Below are 9,956 nucleotides of genomic sequence, written 5' to 3' on the forward strand. Positions count from 1 at the left end.
GTTAGGGCAGACGTGGAAACTTGCCCCAGCTCTCACAGGAAGAAGGGGGACTGATGTTAACCTCCCCTCCTTGAGTCTGGAGGTCCAGCCATGACCCCTGGTAGCGCCTCTCCCCCTTCTGCCCACCCCAGCCCATCCCGAGCTGGTAGCCCTGCCCTGACTCTCCAGGGACAGATGGAGGGCGTCACCTGGGAGGGATGCACAGTGCCCTGGTTAGCCTCTCACTGGGAAGCACTCCAGAGGTGCCCTGGGACTAGGCTCAGGCAGGCAGCCGGGCCGGCTTTGGCAGCGAAGGGATTTGGGCTCCAACATCAAGGCGCACCTTGAGCGGGGGGAGGTCGTGTGCGGCTGCCTCTGACTTTCCTCACAGTAACTGGTGACTGGCCCCTCCCTCCCAAATCCTTGGGATTTGTTTTATGTTTTCCTCAAAGAATCCAGGGTGAGCGTGACGCCAGCACATAAATCTCAGTCAAGTGGGAGGGCTGGTGGGAGGACAGGTCAGGAACGAGAAAGCCCAAACACAGATGGGAAGGGCGGCCGACTCACAGCACCCCCAGTCTGCGGCTGCCCCTGGGGCCAAGAAGGCCACCTCCCCCGGCTGCTCCGCAGGCTCAGGACACCGGGGTCAGCCAGTCTCGGGTCCTGGCAGAGGCAATATCTCCAGCTGTTGTGAAGGAGAAGAAAAATCCCTGTCAGGTGTTGCTGTGGCTCAGGCATTTGTCAGAGTCCTGACTCAGGTTCCCAGACATTTATGGAGTCAATGCCCCCCCTGGGGTGGGGGGGGCCGTGTGCGAGCAAACTGTGAGGTCGGACCACCTCCCACCAACATTACTCAACTTCTTTCTGCCAAAATTGGACAGCTCTCCACCCTTCACCACCCAAACACTTAAAATAAACAAACAAAAAAAGAGACGGAAATTCAGTTGAACTGTTTTGTGTAGGGATACAGCTCTGAGCTACCAATAAGTACTGTTGGTTGGAGACAGAGTAGGTAGCTCAGAAGTTGGAGAGTTGGAAACAACTTTAATAAACTGGTCACAGGACCCCTAGCTTTCTGGATGGGTCACCGCTGGCCTCCTTCAAGTCAGAGTCCAGTATCCTGTTGCCAGGCAGGCCCACCTTGACCACCATTTATGGTGGTAAAACCAAGCCTTTGGTCACTCTTAACCTACTCTGTTTTCTCCTGTGGTACTTGTCCTTTACTCATGGTCAGATTTATTGTGGATCCCTTGTCTTCTCTCTCTAGAATGTGAGCTCTACCTGGGATTGAGTCCCGCATGGGGCTCCTTGATTAGCGGGGAGCCTGCCTCTCCCTCCATCTGCCGTTCCCCCTGCATGTGCATGCTCTCTCTCTGACAGATCACTAAATAAAATCTCTAGAACGTAAGCTCTGAGTCAGGGCTTCTTTCTGTTTTCTTCACTGCTTTCTCCCAACTGTGTGGACCTGTGCCTCATGTGTGCAAACTACTGAGAAATATTTACTGAATGTAGGAAGAGCTGAATGAGTGGACAAGTAAGTGGGCAAACAGTGTTTGTTGTGGGGTGTGGCTCAGAATGAAGAGTTCAAGGTTAGCACTCCCCTCGTCACCGAAAGTTCTAGTCACTGAAGAATTTTGAGTCATCAGAGCTGACAGATGTGGAAATGATACTTCAAGAAGATGGCGAGCATCCCAGGACTGGGGACATTCACATGGCAAGGAGGATGGAGAGAAAGTCCAAGCCCCAGATCTTCAGGCCCTGTAAGGCCCTATCTAGCTCTTTTATTAAGACTTTTGTTGCATTACTGGTGTTTGCCCCGGTTCCAGAGAAGTGATGGTACCCTGTATATTTCCCTCAACAGGGCACGGCAAAGTTGGCCAAGTGGCGGGCCTTGGGGTTCTTTACTAGAGATCCACAAGGTTGAAGAGTTGGAGGAATGTATCATGATGGGTGTGGCTTTAAGTCTGATTCTCTTCATTGCAAGTAGCAGAACACCCAGCTCTTCCTTATTTAACCCCGAACCAATTGCTGTGGCCAGGGGAATGGAGCAAACCATCTGGTCATGTGTGTGACCTGGATTCAAGGGTGGAGTCATGTGTCCCCGGATGCTGATAAATTAGAAGTAGAAGAGAGGCAGGTCCTCAAATGAAAATTAGGATGTTTTCATAGGAGGAGGAGTGGGTGCTGGGGAGGGAAGCTAGCGAAGAGCTATATCATGATGTCAAAGGAAACCCGTGTAGAGCAGAGACAGAATGGGTCCACCTCGGAAGGCCAGCTCCGGTGACTGCCAGGGGCTCTCTGGAGTGCCACGTTGAGAAATAGCCTGAGACCAAGCCAAGGGAGAAAACCGTCATGATTGATTAGAAGTATCTGCTGCGTGCTCAGAAAACATTTGGGTGCCAGATATTTGTTCTCCTTTATTTAGGCATCAGCCAGTGGAAATGATTGCAAGTGAAAACACACAGAGTGACAATTATGCTAGGTCATGGTCAGTTTTGAAAATGGCAGTGAGTTTATTTATTAAAGTCCTTGTTGCTTTATTTTTCGCACACCCAGTCAGCACAAAGAAGAAGAATCTAATAAACAAGACCATTCATCGCCATCAGTGTCAACTGGCGATGCTGAATTAAGGTGACATTGAACCTTGCCTTTTCCACTGGTGGCATTGCCAAGACTACCCATGATGGGACCCTCACTTGCCAGTTGGCATTTGGTCAGTAACCACTTGCTTCTCCTTTCCCCACTTTGTTCAACAAATCTTGACCAAGTCCTGTTTGTGCTACATTTTACGTTAGCCAACATATAAACTGTGATGAGCAAAACAAATCTAGCCCCTGTCCTCACTGAGTTCATGGCCCATTGACAGCAGACTTGTTGGTTTATAACTCCTTACAATGTTTCTTTTTACTCCTGATTTGTTGTCTCCAGAGAACCCATGCTCAGGTCTGTTCTTTTCCAGCCCAATGAAGTATGACCAGGTCTTTTGCCTGGAAATGTCACCACTTCTAAATTTGGGGGAGAACATCAGGTGGCGAAGGCAAATCTGTTCTCCCCAGTGTCCACAGGTTAGCATTTTCCAAGAAGAGGCTTCTCCACAAAGACACTGTTTGGAAGCTGAATTATAACTCTGGCCTCTGGCCTTTCTTAGACATGATCTCACTCAACACTATCAGCGATCTTCATGGGCAGGTACTGTTCTTAACGACACCATTCTCTTGCCAGTAAGAAAGCCAAGACCCAGGGAAGTGAGGTGGCTTTCTTAACACCACATAGGTAACAAATGGTGGAGCTGGGATTCCAATCTGTGTTTGCTCATTTGAAGGGCTAGGTTCCTAACTGCAAGGCAGCACTGCCATTCCATGAGTTCCTGCGACTAGAGCTATGATTTGAGTATACAAATGACCCCAGTGAGCTTCATGGGAGGAGGGGGAGGAAAACGAGAAGGAGGGATTAATTGTGGTGTCATTCATGATTTCACTGATGTATTCCCTCCTTTGTTAGTCTGATATAAGAAAATTACCAGACTGGGGAGATTAAACAACACAGTAATTTTCTCGGAGTCTTGGAGACCGGAAGCCCATGATCCAGGTGCTGGCAAATTCAGTTTCTAGTAAGAGCTCTCTTCCTGGTTTGTTGACCGCTGCCTTGTTCCTGAAGGCTCACATGGCCTTTCTTCTGTGCATGCCTGCAGAGAGAGAGAGCATGACAGGGCAAACGCCAGCAAGCTCTGATAGCTCCTCTTACAAGGACACTAATCCTATTACATTGAACCTTAATGACTTCCTTAGAGGTGCCATCTCCAAATATGGCTACTGGGGGAGGGGTAGGGTTCGTAGGAATTTGGGCCGGGGGCACAGATAATCAGCCCATGGTACTTCCTTTCCTGGGATTAAAGTTATCTTATAGGTTAAGAGAAAATCATTATCCATACTGGGTATCTCCAGTGGTGGGACATTAACTTTGCCAATATGGAATGTCAAGGCATTTTGTGGCATGCAAAATTGATTGAGAATTAATGAATTACATGGAATTAAGAATCTAATGATGTTTGTATTTCCTTTAAGTGGATAGGGCCCAAGCCCTGGCTCCATTTTTTGCTTTTTCTCCTTCTCATATTGGATACAGTACCAAGGGGTAGCAACCATCTGAGTAGCAGAAGGCCTTCTGGGAGGATACCTGGGTGGCTCAGTCAGTTAAGTGGCTGCCTTTGGCTCAGGTCATGATCCCAGGGTCCTGGGATTAAGTCCTACACTGGGCAACTTGCTCAGCAGGGAGCCTTGCTTCTCCCTCTGCCTCTGTCTGCCTGTTCTCTCTCTCTCTGACAGATAAATAAGTAAAATTAGAAAAACAACAACAACAAAAAAGAAGGTGTTCTGGGACAGTACCAATTTCTTATAATTTTCTTCTTTTTAGTAAAGGTAACTCCTGATAAGTTTAATGGAATAGGATTTAATTTTTACATTTTTGTAAGACCTTTTGTGAAAATAACCAGATCAGAAAAACTCATCATTTTGTCATTTTCTACTCCTTGCTTGAGGGATTGTGTGTGTGTGTGTGTGTGTATGTACCAAAGTGTGTCACTATATTTAAGAGGCCATTTTGGACTGAGCTAGGTTTTCATAAATTTCACAGACTATTGGAAAGTTTTCCTTTTTTAATTCCCCATGTAGGTGTCCTTCTGCCAAGTGGATCGTTGTGGGTCTGAGGAATTAGAGGTGTGGTTATTTCCTTACTGAACTCTTCCCAGAGCTTCCCGTCCAAGTACAACATCCATGGTTCTAATGGAGGCAGCAGCCCTACCTGGAGGTGCTTAAGATCTCACTGATGGGCCAGCACTAGCCGTGAAGAATCAGCCTAGTGGGTCTGCATCCCAGGGATTTAGGAATTTGGGGATGAAATTAAAATTTCGTAAGCCTTGTATTTCAGAACTGAAAGACTTTAAAAGCCTTGAAGGAAAGAGATTCTCCTGTTCCCTCCCTGACCAGGAATGTCTGGCAAAGGAGATTTTGTGATTTTGAAGGGGCCGCCTGTAAATTATTTCTTCATAGCAGAGTTGAAGATCATTATCCTGATACACAGTCATGAGTTCTTAGAGAGGATAACCCTTTCCTTTTGGGTGAGTTCATATTTTTCATACCTTCTAGGCATTGGTATCAGGAGGGAAAAGTCCAGATGATGGTGAAATTTCTTAGGGAGTGGGTCACTGTGGATCTAGTTGCCAAGTGATCAATTTCCATCTGGCTTTACAAGGAAGGAGCAATGGCAAAAGAGGAGCCTAGGGAGAATCTCTTGATATCTTAGGTACATTGACTACGCTATCTTCGATAAGCAAGAAGGCTTTGAAAATTTTTTCAACTTTGTGGTTTTATTTATGGTGCTTTCATTTACTGATTCATAGAGCGGCTTTACTGATTGCCCACTGTGTAGACGCACCGTATAAAAACTCTAATGATGGGCAAGAAAAGGATGATCCTTGTCTTCTTGGACAAGATGGGCCTTTCCCTGGCAGGGAAGACTGGAATGTGGTCCATTATAGTTAGTGTGGAAGGTGCCGATGGTGGGCGGTACATGGGAAAGAAGTCATTTCCATCTTAGATGGAGAGGACATTTTTTTGAGGCCTGAAAGTTGAACAGGACATTATCAGGTTCCACTAGGGCTGCAGTGAAGGTGGGAGGGTCAAGAAGATGAAGAGCATTTCCAACGGAGGGAACAGACTGCAAAATCCTGGAAGGTAGGAGTTAGGAGTATGCTATATTTGGGGAACAGAAAGAAACTCAGAACGACGGAAACTGAAGACTTCTCTGTTTGCCCAGAGAAGCACTGGGACAGTAGTAGGTATACAAGTAGGAGAAGGCTTGATGAAATGGATTTAAATTTGTAACCCATCGGCCTGTCTTGCTCCATTGTGAATGGAGACCTTTCCTTGGTATTGTAAAAGCAGATGGTGTAGCTCTGAATTCAAATTAGGCCCTGTGTAGTTACATCACTACAGATACATTGTGGTGCAGAGGAAAAATTTTACTTTGTTGGATTTTATTGCACGAAAATGTTCCCTATTGGAAAATTGAGGATATAAGAGAGTACCCGGAGGATAGTCACAACTGTGTTAAAATACTACCATGACAGAAGCAGTTTAAGCATTGAAAAAAGACAGAAACAAAATACACCCAATGTGTTAACTCTCAGTAGGTCATGGGATTCAGTGTTCATTTTTCATTTTTTACTTGTATTTATGATCCACATTTCCCATGGATGAATAGGTATTAAGAGGGGGGGAAATCAAGATAAAATCTCTGCCAGTTAACCACCACATGTTTATTCAGTCCTGAGAGAGGATCCCTAAAGGGGACAGCACAGAGTGTCTTGTCTCCGGGAGCTTGTCATTGGGCCTCCTGATAGGGGGACGAGTCCTGCAGTACTAATAGGAAGCCAACACCCGCTCAGTCAGGAGGGACTTTTCTCTGCAGCAGCCATTATCTTGAGTCAGTTCTTAGAGAGGATGAGGGGAGAGCATTTTCCAGAAGGAGACTTCTTGTTTTCTCTCTGTGGATTTCTCTATGGGATTGTTTCTATTTCTTATTCAGCGTATCTTGGGTAGATGTGATCAAGTCAGAGGTAACGGGAGAGTTCAAATGTTCATCCTTTCTTGCCTCGGAGATGTGACATGCCTGTCATGAAAATTCAATGGGCAGCTGGCAAACACAGAGCTCAAAATAAATATAACACCTAAAACAGAGAGACTGTCTACACGTTTACTCTTAGTCTCTCTTGAGGAATGAAAAAAAAAAAAAAACCAAAACAAAAGCCTTCTGATACACCTGTAGAAAATACCAAATGCCTTAAAATGGGATATCAAGGTGAAAGTAGAATTTTTTTAAAAGATTTTATTTATTTATTTGACAGAGAGAAATCACAAGTAGACAGAGAGGCAGGCAGAGAGAGAGAGAGGGAAGCAGGCTCCCTGCTGAGCAGAGAGCCCGATACGGGACTTGATCCCAGGACCCTGAGATCATGACCTGAGCCGAAGGCAGCGGCTTAACCCACTGAGCCACCCAGGCACCCCGTGAAAGTAGAATTTTAAGCAACCTCAAGATTTAAAGATTAAAATTGGTTAAATATTATATCTAGGGTAAATGTTTGCATCAGACATTAAATAGAATTGCCGCTTATCCTTAATAGAATCCTTAACCTTAAATAGAATTGCCTCTGGCAGAACAATAAAGTATCTGCTTATAGATCAATAGGCTTTAAGATGAGAGCCACTGAGGGTACAGAAAGGAAAGCTAAAGCATTGAGAGAAACTCAAGTAGTAAACGTTTGTGAGAAAAAAGTATGTTTTAGTCAATGAATGAGAAAGCAGAGTTTTACTTACTAGGGTCAAGTTTACATGCATTAAAAAAAAAAAAAATCCTCCCCGGAGACCTCAGCAATTTTTATAATTGTAGTATAGACATTAAATGTTTTAGTTGACGGAAAAAAAGTGAGTTGAGTTTTCCAGCTGTGTGTCTGCTCTGTTAGTCAGGGACGGTAGGAGAGGGGGTTGAGTGAAGTGCAAATCAGCAGTGTTATCTCTCAGGCCTGGGAAGCTTCTAGCGGCTGGTTGGTTGGTGGTGGTTACGCAGGATCTGTGGATGGGAGCGTCCGAAAAGGGGCAGCCGCGTGTCAGTTTCCCTTCCCACTGTGCCCTGGGAGCGTCTCCTGGCAAAGAAATGAATCTGAGACCAGGACCTGACAACAGGGGTGTGTGGAGAGGGGGATGAGAGGGTTTCATTTCACTATCTCCGAAATTGTCACCAGAAACCCAAACAGATGATCTCGGATTTTGTTTTGTTTTCAAGCTGAAGTTCAGAATCGATTCCTGATCGTTGGCTAGTTCTTCCTTCATGGGCGTTCAGGTCACTAGTCAGTGCAATCTAACAGCATGATTGATTGCCACGGTATCCTATATTATAATAATAAAAGATGTGTGACTGATACCGTAAGAGCTATTTTTATCTTGTTCTTCCCTTATTTTTCATCTGTATCAGTGTGGTTTATGTAAACCTGACACATTTGTGTATGTGAAACAGATGCAGGGTAAAACAGAGTTGTGTCTGTTGGAACCATATTTTTTTAATCATAGACATGATTTATGAAAATGTTCTTTGCATATGAGATTTTTCTTTCTCAAAAAAAAAAAAAGCACAGTAATTATAAATCTCACATTCAGTTTTTCTGGTACTTAAGAGAGATAGAAAAAGTTAAGTTTTTAAGTTGCTTTGCCTAATCTGTCTTCATTAGGTGTTGTAAGAGAAACAGTCTGTGACTTTTGGGCAGAGGCAGAGGAGAACTCACCATTCAAATGCATGATGTGGAAATGGCTCTTTCAACCATACTGAGCTGCAGCCCCTAAAACGCTCTCCTCCTCAAGGTCCTGACTCCTGCTTCCTCTGCGGTCTCATAGTGAATGGCAAAAAGAAAATTAGGATTTTTCCATATAGATGAGCCTCCATCTCCAACGGAGTAACTCACAAAGTGAGTTTCTATGAAAGAAACGACGGAATCTGAGTTTTCTTTACCAGTGCAAATGGCCCTGTTGTCCATCAGATTTCTCAGACCTACAACCTAGTAGTTTTCTTGTTAACCCTCATGTTCAATCCATCACCATACGTTGGATATGGTTAATCTCCTTAATGTTTTCATAACTGATCTACTTCTCTACACTACACCCTAGACCAAACCATCACCATCTCCTTCCTGGACTAATCTCCCCAAATCTGCTCATCCTTGAGCCCTGTGTCTTCTGTGGCTGGTCTGATCTGAAGGGTCAAGTAGAAGGGGCAGTTACCAGACCCCGGCAAGACCTGCATGGCTGTAGGAAAGGACACATAATTCCAGGAGAGGTGGCCTTCAGTAGAATGAATGAATGAATGGTGAATAAATGCCGTAACCTCTCTCTCCTTTTTCCATATCCTTCTGGCACCTTCCACTGACTGAACCCAGCTCAAATGTAGACAGCAGAAAGGCCCAGGGACAAATTCTGTAGAGGGATAGGGAACAAGATGGAGAGGAGGAGAGAGTGGATCTGCAGGGCACACGGCACACAGAATATCCCACACGTACCTCCTCTACTTAAAACCATTCCGATGGCATCCCGCTGCACACAGGCCTGATCCCTGCTATCCCGTCTCAGAGAGTGGCAAGTCAACGTGTTAGAATTAAAGAGAAAATACTTGGAGTTTTCTTGCTTTTTCCAGCTAGAGTAAAAGCTGATGCCAACACCTGCTTTCACGAGAAGATTTTCTGAGATTAGCACATTGTTCAAATGGATGGTGTTGAATTAATGCAACTTGAGGAGCTTTTAGGTGGTCTTGGCAGTCTTGTTTATGTAGCTACTCCAACTTGACTTCCCCGCATCTCCTCCATCACGGCCTATGCGGAATACCGATGTCACACCAGTCCTGTCGAATTGATCACCATTCTGAGTTCCTTCTGGTCAGCAGAGCTGTCCTGTCCCTGGGCTTCGTGCAAAGACAGATCAGTGGGTTCACCCAAAAGCATCCGACGGTTTGTTCTAACCTGCCTTCTTACTCCTTCCCAAGGGCTGTGTGTGTGCAGTACTGCCTCTAAATGAATGTGTGCATTTCCCACACGGAGGCTGACATCACTTTATTTATTTATTTATTTATTTATTTAGTTTTCTCTCTCTCTCTCTCTCTCTCTCTCTCTATATATATATATATATATATATTTATTTATTTATTATTATTATTTTTAGAGAGAATGCATGCATGGGGTGGGGAAGGGCAGCAGTGGGGGAGAGAAGGAGGGGGAGACAATCCTAACCAGACTCCATACCCAGCTGGAGCCCACTGTGGGGCTCCATCTCAGGACCCTGAGATCAGGACCTGAGCTTGAAACCGTGAGCGGTATGTTTAAGGGACTGAGCCACCCCAGCGCCTCGAGGCTGACATCACTTCAAAAGCACAGGAGTGCT

The sequence above is a fragment of the Neovison vison genome, chromosome 6 (assembly GCF_020171115.1).
Source record: "Neovison vison isolate M4711 chromosome 6, ASM_NN_V1, whole genome shotgun sequence".
Taxonomy (NCBI): domain Eukaryota; kingdom Metazoa; phylum Chordata; class Mammalia; order Carnivora; family Mustelidae; genus Neogale; species Neogale vison.